This window comes from Mycteria americana, chromosome 7, assembly GCF_035582795.1.
Source record: "Mycteria americana isolate JAX WOST 10 ecotype Jacksonville Zoo and Gardens chromosome 7, USCA_MyAme_1.0, whole genome shotgun sequence".
NCBI lineage: Eukaryota > Metazoa > Chordata > Aves > Ciconiiformes > Ciconiidae > Mycteria > Mycteria americana.
The window spans coordinates 49,950,721-49,964,177 of record NC_134371.1 but is presented as its reverse complement, the minus strand read 5'-3'; positions in this window follow the sequence as shown (position 1 = coordinate 49,964,177).

Below are 13,457 nucleotides of genomic sequence, written 5' to 3'. Positions count from 1 at the left end.
TTAGGCTGGGTGTAAAAGCCAGCGGCTGGCAGGCGGCGGTCGCTGGTAGGCACAGCTGCAGAGCTGGGAGGGAGATGAGGTATGGAGCAGAAGCAGCAGCCGGGATGAATACATCCCACGGCTTAGGTGGCAGCACCGGCCAAGGCAAGCCAATACGCAAGCCACGATGGACAACCGGCAGGGCCCGAGACAAAGGGAGGCGTAGGGAGGCGGTGAGTGGGAGGCAGCAGCAGAGAGCAGCATGGAGCTGCGCCGGCGTGGGCGGCCGGTGGCCGCGGCGAGGCCGGGCCCGCGAGGAAGTGCCTGCGGCGGGCAATGGCAATAGCGGCGCGGTGTCTCTGCGCTGGGAGCTTGCTTTGCGTACGGGCAAGTTTCATCGCTTGGCAGTAAGTTAGCGAGGGTGCCAGGCTTGACTCTGAGCGCGCAGGGTGGCGTTTGGGTGCTGCGAAGTGCGCGTTAATTGCTGCGCTGCAAACCGTTGCCCTTCCTACCGTCCGGTACGAGGGCGACGTGTGTGCCGCGAGGTTTGTGACAGAGCTAGCCCCGTGCCCCGGATGTCCGCTTTTGTTTGGATGCATCGTGCTGCTGATCTACTTTGTTGGGTTTTAACCTAACCGAAGGAAAGCCTTCAAGCGCTGCTCAGAAAGAATAAAATTATGGTTGTACTTTAGGGAACGAAAATGATCTCTTTTGGCATTGCGCTGTTATCGCAAGTGTGCGTGTGTGATTTATCCTAATTAAAAAAATATGACAGACATAAGCCAGAGAAATGTCTGTAAATGACACAATCTGGTCCTGTCTTTGTTCATCACTATCATAATGCATTGCTGGCCTCCTAAAATTATTAGCCTTTGTTACTTGCGATCAGCCACAGGCTCGTGCTCGTGGAATTAAAAGGTGTGCAATAGTAAAACAGAATGTGAGCATTTCAGTGTGGGATCAGCGTTTCACTTATGCTCGGTCCTTCACTGCTTTTTTTGATTCATTTTCTGTCTTTGTTTAGTGGGTAGGACACAATTTTCCTAGCCTGTAGTTGAAATGCAGAAATCTGGAGTGGAGATCAGAATTTCCCCTTTCTTGGAGTGAATTAAAGGGTTATCCCCTACATAAGGCCACCTCTATCAAATTAACACTGGTCATTTTCCTATGTGTGTTGAGTAAGTTTTCAGATCAAACCAGACCTCTGAAGGGATATACACTGGTGCATTAAAGAAAGATGCTGCGATATTCTGTATCAAAAAGGTTAAACTCATCGGATTCTATGTAAACACTCATTTTACCCCAGCTAACCTGTAAAGATTTCATTTTGCTTCATTTATCTTCTCCCTTACCCTATGCTAAACCATCCCCAGCTTCGATGAAAGAATCATGTCTCCATTCATTTCCTATCTTGCTGAATTGCCTTCGCATTTCCTATCATCTGCACATAATCCTATTCTCTCCATTATTGTCTTAATACCAAGTACAGCACAAGATAATGGATAGGCACTGTAATAACAGTGTGGCCTGTAGGAGCCCCTCGAGGGAAATATCTTTGACGCTAGTAGAATATTAATGCATCTCAGGTCCCTGATCTTCCTCTTTCACTTCATCTCCTGTTTTCTAAACTACATAATGACTTTCATATACATGACAAAAACATTAGAACAGAAAAAGACTCATTGATGAGCAGCAGGGCTGTGTGATATTAAGAAGCACTATTCTCAGTGCTTTGTACAATTTTTGACCACCATCAGAGACAGTGTATGCAGGTAATTTCTGATTTGAATAGATATAAAGAAGAATAGGCATAAAGAAGCATTATCGTACTCTGTTAATCCGAATGCCCGTCACAGGCACCGCATGAAAATAAATTAAAATGTAATTCTTCAGTAATGCATCTGTCTACAGGATGATTTTCAGCAGATTAAAAACAAACAACTTTATATCACTTAGAAAGGCTAGTGGATTGTTTTTGAGAAGCTTAATCATCAGCAGATTATGAATGGAACAGTAAATCAAAGCAGGGTATGTTAAACAATGTAGATTGTGTTGTAGCGGCAATTTACTGTACTTAATTTTTTAATAAAAGGGAAAAATTGATTTTTGTGAGCATAAACATTGAATCCTGTGAGAATTTAGCTGCTATTATTGAAAAGGGGAATGTTAAAACTGCTATTCTTGTCATGTAGGGGCAATAACCTTTCATTTCTCTTACAAGAAACAGTTTGCTCCCTTTAGGGCTGCCTTTAAGCATAACTCCTCTCATTTTTCTTTCCTTTTTTGACGAACTCTATCTTTTGCTATTGGATTTTGCTAATGTATTTCTGATTTGTTCCCCCCCAAAGCAGGGTGCGCACCCCGGTGAAGGACAGAAACCCCCAAACTTCCCTTTTGTGCCGGAAGGAGCTCGCCAAGCTCACGCTGTGGGCTCTCGCTTTTAAGCGCGGAGATCTGCCGACAGACACCCCTCACTGCTTCTCTTCAAGGTCTGGTTTTAACTGTTCCTGGCGCTGGGTTTCGAGTGAAATCCCAGGTCGGGCGCTCCGCAGCAGCCCTGCCTCTCCCTGCCTGCCGCCAGCTGCCACAGGAGCGGAGCAGCTACAGGCCATCAGTCATTGTGGATAATATCTGAGGAGAAAGGGAGAAATTATTTCAAATCAAGGGAACTGAGTTAGGAGCAGGAGGCGAGCAGCAGTCTGGTGCTGGCAGCGTGCTGGAGAAGAGAAAGACTAAAGTCTGGGAGAATCAAGGTTGAGAGCTAATATATAAAAGTCCTGATGGACTGTGTTTGTGAGGTTAAACAAACCAAAAAAGCGCTTGAAAACTAATTACATATTAAAGCAAAGATTAAGAAAATCCTGACAAAATGCACAGGCATCCTATGCTTTAGGAGCGTGGCTGTTTTCCCTTGTTTCCTGCTAAGTAAATGCTAAGAAACATCTAACTTCAGTGCTCAATCCTGACCCAGGCTCGCGAGGGGCTCCGGGGAGTCCGAGAAAATGTCAGGGCGAGTGGCTGAAGCCATACTAAAAGAAATCTGTCCCGAGAGGAAAAGAGGAGACAGTCTGTCTATTCCTGGCCTACTTTTGTTTTATTTATGCTCTAATTTTATTTTCAGATAAATCATTTGATTGATTTCACTGCTTTTAATGTTATTCCTTCCATTTTGAACTCGTGTGGTACTGTGAAATAGTCTAATATTGAATTATGCTGCTTCTGCATTTTAAACCGTGCTCAGCAGGGTGGAAAAAAAAAATACATGTGAATCTAAGAGACATTGTACTGTTCATCAGAAAGCTGAAGTTGTCCCTTTGAAACCTGGTGAAAACTATGTTAGCAAGTTCTGTTGCTATCATTATAAATGCAATGCCTTTTGTTTCACATGTGTTTACTTGCCAAGAGAAAAAATGACATCCTGTGTGACACTGGTAGTGTGGGATCCCAGTTTATGAGACTGTAAACAAGAAGAGGTGAGAAAGAACTCAGTTCGTTACTTTGAGAATTCACTTAAAAATTGTTACGGTCTAAATTTAGGTCTGGAATCAAAATATTAAGTTGTTTTTTTCACTTCCTCTTCAAAAACGAGTCTGGCGTATGGCTTCTGTTACTCTTCCATAGCTGGCCTAAAATGGGGAGAGAAATTAATTTAGAATCATATTCTAAAAACCAGACCTCCCAAAGTCTTTTGCAGCCTCCTCACCAGCATTTGGGGGGCTGCAGCCCTGGGGAAGCCACTCTCCCCAGGCTCTGGGAAGAAGGTCCCCGTGAGCCTGACAAACCAAAGGGGGTTTTTTGTTTGTTTGTTTGGTTTGTTTGTTTGTTTTTTCCAGTGCTGGAAACCCAAAGACATCATAGTCCCAGTCTTCAAAAGAGCTGTATCTTTGGATCAACTTTATCAAATGAAGAAAGACTTTGAAGAAAGGTAAAAATGGATGTATTTGTTTTCAGGCTTGGTCATAGGTGAAGCTAAGCCAAGCCAGGCAGGACAGGAGTCTGCAGCAGTTGGGAATTTATCCAAGGTGCGAGAGCCATTTTGGAGCACGTGAGTGGGTCCTCCTGGCGACTGTGAGTTGAGTGGTCATGACTTGGGAGGTTGTTGAACTGTGTTTAAAGAAAAATACATGCATCTTCCAAGGGGTTGAATGAACAGATTTCAGTTAAAACCCCTATTTTCAAATGTATTTCCTACCATGTGTATTAATCAGGTCCCTGCGATCTGTTCCACTGTCAGGTTATAAGGCTGAGGGTGGTGGGTTTTTAACTGCTCACAGTTACCGTCTTCTGCTTGTGGGGCCTTTTGTCAGAGGAAAGCGTGCCATATGCGCCTTTCAGAAACCCCCGCTTCACTTGGCTCCTGTTTGTTGTTTCTGACTTACTAAATGCTGCTAATTATTGCTAGGTTTTTTTCCTTTTACTTATAATCACCTTCAGGTTTTTGACCAGGGAAAAAGTACTGTCTTTGTAAGGGTGAAGTACAACTTTGATGTCTTTGGTACACTGGGTTCTTCCTGTAACCTCTGGCATACAGCAAAATGATCTTTTAAATTGACCTCTAACAATTAAGGTCAATTTTATCATTCCACTACAGTTTTATGAAACAAGATCAACTTTGCTTATGACCCTTTCATAATTTTTTTGTAAAAAAAAAAAAAAAAAAAAAATTCTGAATTATATAGTTGAACTTTGACATTTAATTTAAATATCATACCTTGTTTTACAGCTTGTTATGCCTCCTCTTTTTAAAAGTATATTGATAGCAAGAAATCTAAATAAATTATCATTTATTCTATATAGATGTATTTCTACTCTTAAGAAAAAAATGACCTTCATTACAGTATCTTTGATACTATCGTTTTTCATATTTTAAGAGATACCAAGTGTACTGTGTGTGAAATACACTTGAAAGAATTTTATTTGTGATAGCAGTTCACGTTGTTTCTAATCTTAATCCAGGCATCACTAATTTTGTGTTTGCAAGTAAACATGATAATGAATGAGAATCCTCCTAGAATTGTAATTGGTGTCACTCTTTTGTATTCTGGGTTTCAAATCTGTGTGTAATTGTCAGTGCCCTATAGAAATGTTAATTATCTTGAATAATCCTGTTTGCCTTGATCAGGCTGGAGCAGTCCTAATCAGTAAGAAGGTGTCACCCAAGAAAGTTAGAAAGGAATGTGCCATTAAAATGATACAAAGAAATGGGAGAGGTACAGTTGCAGCTAGGATGGGGAATGTTATGGGACTGGGGAAAAAAGGAGCATGGGCTGAAAAAAGTGGAGTGGGTTTTGTTTGGTAGAAATGGAGGAGACCACCTAAAAGAGTATAATTTGAAGCAGCTGCGAGATAGAGAGCTGGGGCCACAGAATAATGTCCCCTCCCCGCCCTGGGGCTTGAAGGGGTAAATGTCTATTCCTCCACGTGTGCACTGGCATTTTGTGATGGTGCAGAAAGGAAGAAACATGACTGATCGTGCTTTTGGCATGATTGCTCCTTGAGTGCTGTGTATACTTCTTGGTACTGTGATAACTAGTAGAAAGCGGTAGGCGGACGAGGAGGGTGCAGCAAGCAGGGACTGGAGGGGCGAGGAGCTACACTGGCTCTGGTGGTGCTGCTCAGAAAACTGCATTTGCGACTGGGTGCGTTGCCATTTAACTATGCAGCTTCCCTGGGCTTATTCCTGTTGTTGTAAGCAGAGAGAGAAGTTGCTGCAGTATCTCCCATGGCATTTGTTAATAGCAATCAGACTTCTTTTAAAGATGGTGATTGCAAGGAAGAGTAGTGTGGCTGCAGTGCAGTTGAGTCCGTGTATTTGGACAGTGTATCTGGAACGTGTTGGTGCACCAGGTTCTGTTATCTGTAGGACATGCGAGCATATGCTTGGTGAGTAGGATATGCAATCAAGTATGGTGTAGGCTCCTACTCAAAATGGCAATTCTCAGTCGAACTGCAAATTTAGAAGTCAACGTGCAAAAACTAAACTTGTCATAGCAGTAAAAAAGAGCAGTCGATAATCATACTTGTCTGTTTGCAGAGGGAGAGGGGGCCTGGGCGACCTGTTATCTCAATTATGGAGTCCTCTGAGCTTCCTCGAAGTGGAGAGGGCAGTCAGTGAATTTGGGGAATAATAAACTCTGAATGTTATAATCCTCTGAAATGGCAGGGAACAGGATGCTTGCTTGAAGTTTGAATCAACATTTGTGAAACTTTGAATCGGTGTGTTCATGATAACATGGCAGCAAACCCCATACTGTGCTGAGAAAGGAAAAATTACTGCTCTAGAGCACAAAAATGGCTCTGGTTTATAATTAATTTTTTTGCATTAATGTAATTTTTTTGTTAGTCGCTGCATTAATAGAACACTTTGCTCGCATCGTATTCAAATTTGGACTGCAAAGGCATGGATTTTTGTAGGAAGACCTTACGTAATTAAATACAGAAAGTTGTTGAATAATTTTAATGTTTAATGATTAATTTATGGTTTATCAGGCATGCTTGCCAACTAGTATTTTCCTTCTTTGTTATTTGTTGATCCTGGGCTACACAGTTTTGGTTCTTTGGGATTTCTGTGTTATTCTTCATATGATGTTTATCGTTACCATATTCTGTACTGCACAGATTACGTATTAGTTTGCAACCGCTTTACCGTGGTGTCTCCTACTTGATCATCCATTTTACTTGCTGGAGACAGTGTCTTGGATAGCGAAGTGGAAGCATAGTCGTTTCTAGTGAATTCAAGCAAACCGAAACTCTGCTGCGTAGCAGCGCTGGGCCCGTTTCAAGGACTTCAGCAGGTACCTGCCGTTACTAGGGGCTCTGCTGCAGTGAGCTCGTTTCTGCCGTTGCTCTATGAGCATCCCATTTCCTCAGAAATGCGGAGCAACTGAAAGCTCTCCCCTCGGACGCTGATGCAGGAGCATTAATTACTGTGGTGCCTTCTAATTTCAAAACTGGAATACTACAGTTTTCTCCTTAATGGACTTCCAGGATGTACTATGTGGAGATTAAAGTGAATTAAAAAACTCTGCCAGAAATGTTTTACGGACACCAAATTTTGCACTCGCGTTAAACCTGTTCACAAATCACTCCTCTGACTCCCTCCTGATGAAGTTTCATATTTTTTTAAGAATGTGATTGATCTCATTAAAAGGCGTTAACACCGCTTTAATCCCATCATCAAATTAATCCCGTTGATACTGTTAGTATCTTTGTAATGAAACATAGAGAAAAATAAAACTGTAATTTGGCCTTTTCAGATTTTCAGTGCAGCTAAACTGACGTGCCAAATTGTACCAGCCCTCATGCTGTCAAGAGATGCCCTAAAAAAGCTCTTAGCCCTGATTATCCGTTGGAAAAATGGCTGTCTCTCTAATTTTAGACAGCCGCAAGCGGGGTGACTCTCTGCGAAGAAGCAGGACATTCTGTGCTGCGTTCCCTTCTCAGGAACGTGAACTCGTCTCCGCCTGCTTAAAGCCCTGCTGTTTACAAGCCCGAGATCCTCTTGTAAACACGCGCTTCTGCACTGTGCCCTTGAACGGCTTCCGCATTCAGCACTATCCTATTCACAAACACCAGTACTATATCCTTGCCTCTCTCAGCACTTAGTGCCCTGCTGTTCGCGCCTCTTAAGGTAAATTCTGTATTTTTATGTAAAAGTTGTGGTGTCTGACTGTAATTCATGTACTGCTGCCCTCTCCCAAAGAATGCTTCACGTTATCGTATATGGTTTTCCTGGATAATGCTTTCTTTTCTCAGAAATTCAGAATATAAATATTCACTTAGAGCACATCTCCTAAATCGATGATGTACTGTCGATGGGAGTTAAGCTTTCATAAAAATATCATTGTCAGGCAAGGTTTTGTACAGCAGCTATGAACTAGATGGGGAAAAATTTGAAACTGTGGATAATTTGTTATCTGCATATCCCTGATGACTGAATTGCACACCTGTAACTGAGAACACTTCTTGTTAACACTGCTTTTAAGTGGGAAAGTTACTGAATATAGCAAAAAATACCCAAACCAAAAACCTTAACCATAAAAGAAGTTGAGTATAGATTTGGAAGAGGGGATATGTAAAATGCCTAATTAAGAATGAAGAAGAACCCTGTGTCGAAGTTTCAAAACCCAAACGAGCATTGTGTGTGGAGATAAAGCATTCCCAAAGGCAAATGCTGCCAGAAAATTATTCGTGGCATTTTCTATTCACTTCCATTACCTTGATTTTAAAATCGGCTCTTCTAAAATGTATATATTTCAAGCAGTATCTGCAGTGTGCTGCTATGCGTAGTGTCACATCGTACCAGGGCAGGCTGTGCTCTACTCTCTTCCAGGTGACGCTCTTGGCACCCTTTTAAATTGCTCTGTCCACCTAATGGAAGTGACGACTGAGAGGAGATGTTGTTCATGTCTCTTAGCTACCCACTCATTGTCTTCTGTTGTGATTCTTTAACTTCTAGAGTGTATTTTGGGCATCGCTGTTACGCAACCATCTGGTAGCTCTTGAATTTATGGAATCTGCCAGGGGGACATGTGCTGACATTCAAAAAGAGAGTAAAAGACTGTTAGCCAAAATATTCCCCCTTTTGTTTAATAGATAATATTTGGCTTGTACTTGGCACACCAGAAAGTTCTTCTTTAGAATTAAAAATCAAAATATAAAGATGTCATAAAATCTTCCGTAATTCATCAAGCTGCATGCTAACTGCTGGTTGACCTGCTTTCATATGGATATTCCTACAACCAAACAGAAACAGTAATCTTTGCTTGCAGGGAAACCTCCGTGCTACAAGTTGGTAGTGCAAACCCTTGAGTTGTGCGTAAGCTAAGCTATACCTACTATCTACTTGCCTTTCTCTATGAAGGTTTTAAACACATCCCATTAGGGTTTCCATCAGAGGGAGCCCTGCAGTGGGTGCTTCCAGCCCCTGTGCAGGACACGGCATCTCCCCGCTTGCAGCTGCCTCGGCAGGTCTGTTCTTCCCTGCTGCCAGCAACCCCCAGTCAACCACAAAAGGTTTGCCTTTAGTATTTCATCAGCAAACAATGAATATATTTACCGTGCAGAAGGCACTAAAGGAAACTGTTCTGCCTAATTGCACATATGTATTTACTTTATTAATTTTCTACTTCTCTTTAGTGGTGCAGCGAGCAAGACCTACATATCCACACAGAAGGCCTCTAAACCCAAACTCTCCACCACTGACATCAAAATGAATTTGTCTGAGGTCTCTAATGGAAGCACAAGGAGAGCCTTCCCCATAGTTATCTCTTCTGCTGGTGTCTCTCATGGATACTAGAAAACAGTTGTGAAATCTTCCATTTAGCACTGAATTATTTTACAGATGTGTGATTGGGTTACTTGAGTTTTCATAAAATTCCTAGAAAGCGAGTTCTGAACTTTTTAAGGTTAAATAAGCTTAATTAAGACTAACAGAAAATGTATATCAAACTGCCGTGCATTAGATAAGAGGTACTGTTTACAAATGTCTTGTTCTAACCTACACGTATACATATACTGCAAAAGCTACAGTGGAAGTGACAGGGATTTTAATATCACTGAGGTTTTTAATATCAACCCGAAATCATTCAACAAAATCATAGGATCTTGTTAATTCTTTCCATAGCGGTTCTTGCCAGCTTCAGCTAAAATGAAATGTAGTCTAAAGGCTGTTCGGGAGGCAGCAGGACAACGCCGTGTGTGGAGCCATTTCCCTTTCAGAAAGCTTTAACAAGGATACAGCACCTCTGGGTAAGCAATAGTTTGCGTATGACGTAACCGTGTTGTTTTGAGGCCGGGTGCTGAAACAAATCATTGCTTTCTGCTAAAAATAACAATCAAAGAAATCCCTGCTGGGCACTTGGTCGAGGTGGGCTTTCCCACCCTGCGCTTGCAGCAGAGCGCAATGCACCGAAGCCACGCTTACAGCGTCGGTGGTGGGAATGCAGCGGTGTGGGGTTCGAATGACCTGATGAATCCAGGCAGAGAGAAAAAGGATCTGTTTGGTAACCAGACTCTCTGTGTGCCAGACCAGTGAGCTAGGATGAACATACCAAAGGAGACAAGTTTATGGGCTGTAGTAGGGTAACATGGGCTTTCCACAGCTTCTGCAGTGTCTCTTACTGACCTCCAGGAACTCATGGGCTGGAGTATATTGCTACAAGCTTTTCAGTACAGTTTGAAGATGAGGAAAGAGTAAATAAAGTATCTGAAGGTTATAACGAGGTCATGTTAAACACTTTGGCAGACCGGTGCTGGGTAGGATGGCATCGCTGGGGGGGGGCAGAGGCGGCTGCCCTGGCACTGTGCGGGGCTGGGCACTCCTGGGCAGCCACCCGCCCCGAGGGGCACAGGGCCATCGCCCCGGGGGCAGCCACGAGACTGGGCTTCTCAGTCGCTTTTACACTGTTCCCTGGTGCGGTTTGATTTGTGAATCTGATTGTGGAAAAAATATTTCTTTCAAATAGCCTCTTTATTCTCCATTTGCCTTATTTTTTGGTTTAAAACAGGCAGAAACCTTAGCAAAGTATATTTGTATATTGAATAGAGTGCCTTCTGCTGAGACAGCACATGTGTAGCTGAAAGCATGAGGATCTTCCTGTTCCTCAAGATTACAAACAGAAACTTCTTTCCAGTATACAACTCCTATAAGGTATAGCATGGTTGAACTCACAGTGAGCCCTGTAGGACCGCTGGACTGACACATCCGACCCCACGTGCAATTACAGGCTTGCTGTAAGTACTGGCTGGGAATTTTTGATAGATTTAATTTAGCTGCAGGTAAGCATACCTTGAATAATGAGAGAGGCTTACGTCCTCAGCACTTAGTATTGTCATTGTAAAAACAATTCTATCTTCATATCTCTATAGACAAACAAATACTTGAATTATCCAGCAAATGTATTTTCAGTGTAGGCAAGATGTTATGAGTTTTTCTCCAGCTCATATGTAAAATTTTTATTTTCAAACTTTTTTTACTGTGCTTTATTTCCGGAGAGCCAGTGGTCAGCAAGAAGAATGATTCCATGGTGACTTCTTTGTAACAAAATTTTGCGATGTGGTTTGCGATATCTTGGTGTAATTAATAATTAGTTAACAACACAAGTTAGTGGCGATCACAGTGAGAACCTAGGGGAAAACAATGAAAGGGTCCCATTTGAATTTAAACAATGCAAAAACATAGTTGTATTGTTAGCATCTCTAGTAGAATATTCTAGGTATAATGTGATAACTGCTAAAGGTAGCACAGTTAGTCCACATACAAGCATTACCTCCTGCCAACAGAGGACACTTAAAATATGCATGAAAAGGGACAACAGTATTTCATAGTGTGATAGTCAAAAAGACACCTTATAGTGCAAGTCAATCTTATTGTAGCTATTTGGGGTGCTAAGGGTAATAATATACCATTAATGTGTGGAATAGTGCTTTTTACAGAAGTCAAATCTTTTGTACCAGTCTTTGCCTTTTAAAGGGCAAGGGAAAGGCAGTCTTTGTTTTACTTATGAGCATAGACATGCCAAAATCTCAAAATATGTGTGTGTTAATGGAGCGGTGCAAATGAGGATATATCGGCCAGAGTAAGTGGAGGAAATTCCAGCCTCCTAATAGCCTCAGGATTTGTTTGCTTTTACTTCTCATCCAGGTAACTTGTTGGCAAATCCTATGTAGCACCAAAAGCGAAAAAGACACTTTTTTCATTCTTGGGAGAGGCAAGAAATTATTTCTGTGACTTCTGTGGCAGGGGTGCCCAGTGGCTGCGAAGCTGCACCCTCCAGGTGCTGCACCCACCACCTGCAGGGAAACGAGGCTGAGGTTGTCCAGAAGGACATGCCCTTCTCCAGGACTTAATGCAATCCCAGAGTCGTTTGTGAGAGCTGCTCTGGGAGAAATGCTATGCTGGGGCTGTCGGTGAGGCACGTTCAGGTTGCGATGGGATGCACAACACAGGATATTACTGGTACAGAGTTGCACAGAGAGCGCAAAACATTGGGTGCCGAGGTAGACTTGTCTGCTGAAGATGCTGCTGTCATTCCAGGACCTTGTTCAGGGCATAGAAAATATTATTTAAAATGTGCTAAATGTAGACGGCATGCAAGTGAATTGTAATGTGTTGAGGTGAAAATGCGATAAACTACTCTTAGCCTTTGACAATACTCTGTGCCACTTCAATTCTTGGAGAAAATGATAAGCTTCTGATAAAATAATAAGAAAAACAGAAGAAAACACAAGCCTATCTTTCATCTGCTTCCATCTCTTTAGTTCGCAGAAGTGAATGCTGTACAGGAGTGAGAGGCAGAGGGTAAAGGGGGATTGAGGTGGGAAGGATTGTGATTATACTGAGACTAGGGGATATGATCAAGTAAGGCAATAATCAAGATTAAAGAAGAAAGAATACTTTATATAAAGCTTAAAGGGGAAGAACTTGGTATGTTGCAAAACAAGAGAAGAATAAATAATTGTTAGTCTACGGTATTCCTCCTGGAATTATATACATATAATATAAATACAAAATAAATAAAATGTATTAGTCTTTCCATTGGGGCTGCAGCAAGACTGTTGCTAAGGGATGAGCTGCTGGAATAATAATGAAGAGTGTTGCTATAAATTCTCCTAAAACAAAGAGGATTTTTTTGTTTTTAAGAGGAACTTTACTAGCGTGACATTACTAAGGATGTTTTGAGCAGAACTGTTGTTTTAGAACAATCATTGCAGGTTAAGGTGAGCATGTTAAAGGCAGAATAAGCAATCACGGTGTAGCGGTTAGATGTGAACTACTGCCAGTATTCAAGCTGAGTGCTAGCAGAAATACCAGGGTAAGTAGAGGAGCATTAACAGTTTCACCTCCTCTGCTTCCAGCTTTTGGAAGGAAGGTGGAAGGGCAGGAGGAGAAAGCAGTACTACAGAAAACAACAGAAAAAATAACTTGAAAATGATACCAAGACATGTATAGAACCTGGAAAGACCTAAAGGGCCTATTCCTAATCAATAACATCTTCCAGATACAAACAGTGCAAAAGAGAAAGGAATTATTCACCATCTGAGATACAGACAAGAAAGAGGGCCCGAGGCGAATGCAGAAAAAGTTTAGGATAAATATTAAGCAAAGTTCTCAATAGTATGGTTTGCTCCTGAAATTGTGGCTGTGCTCTGTAATGTGCAATGTTTTGATAAAATGCAAAATTCACTCTTGAATGCATTTGGAAAACAGATCATGTCGCAGCAATACACTGAGGTTCTCCATCATCCTGTGCTCAAACTCTGCTCGGAGACCAAATGTGCAGGATAACATTTCTCCTCACAGGGTACGGAGGAAAGCTTATCCCTTTCCAGCGAAGAGCAGGATCATTTTTGGGGGATGCATACTAAATACACAGCTCAAGTTTGGAATAACATGGGTTTTTTTATGCAGGGTTTGGGGAACCCTCCTCCTGTGGTGATGGGCTTTGTGGAGGGTGTGATGCACCCAGTGGAGGCTG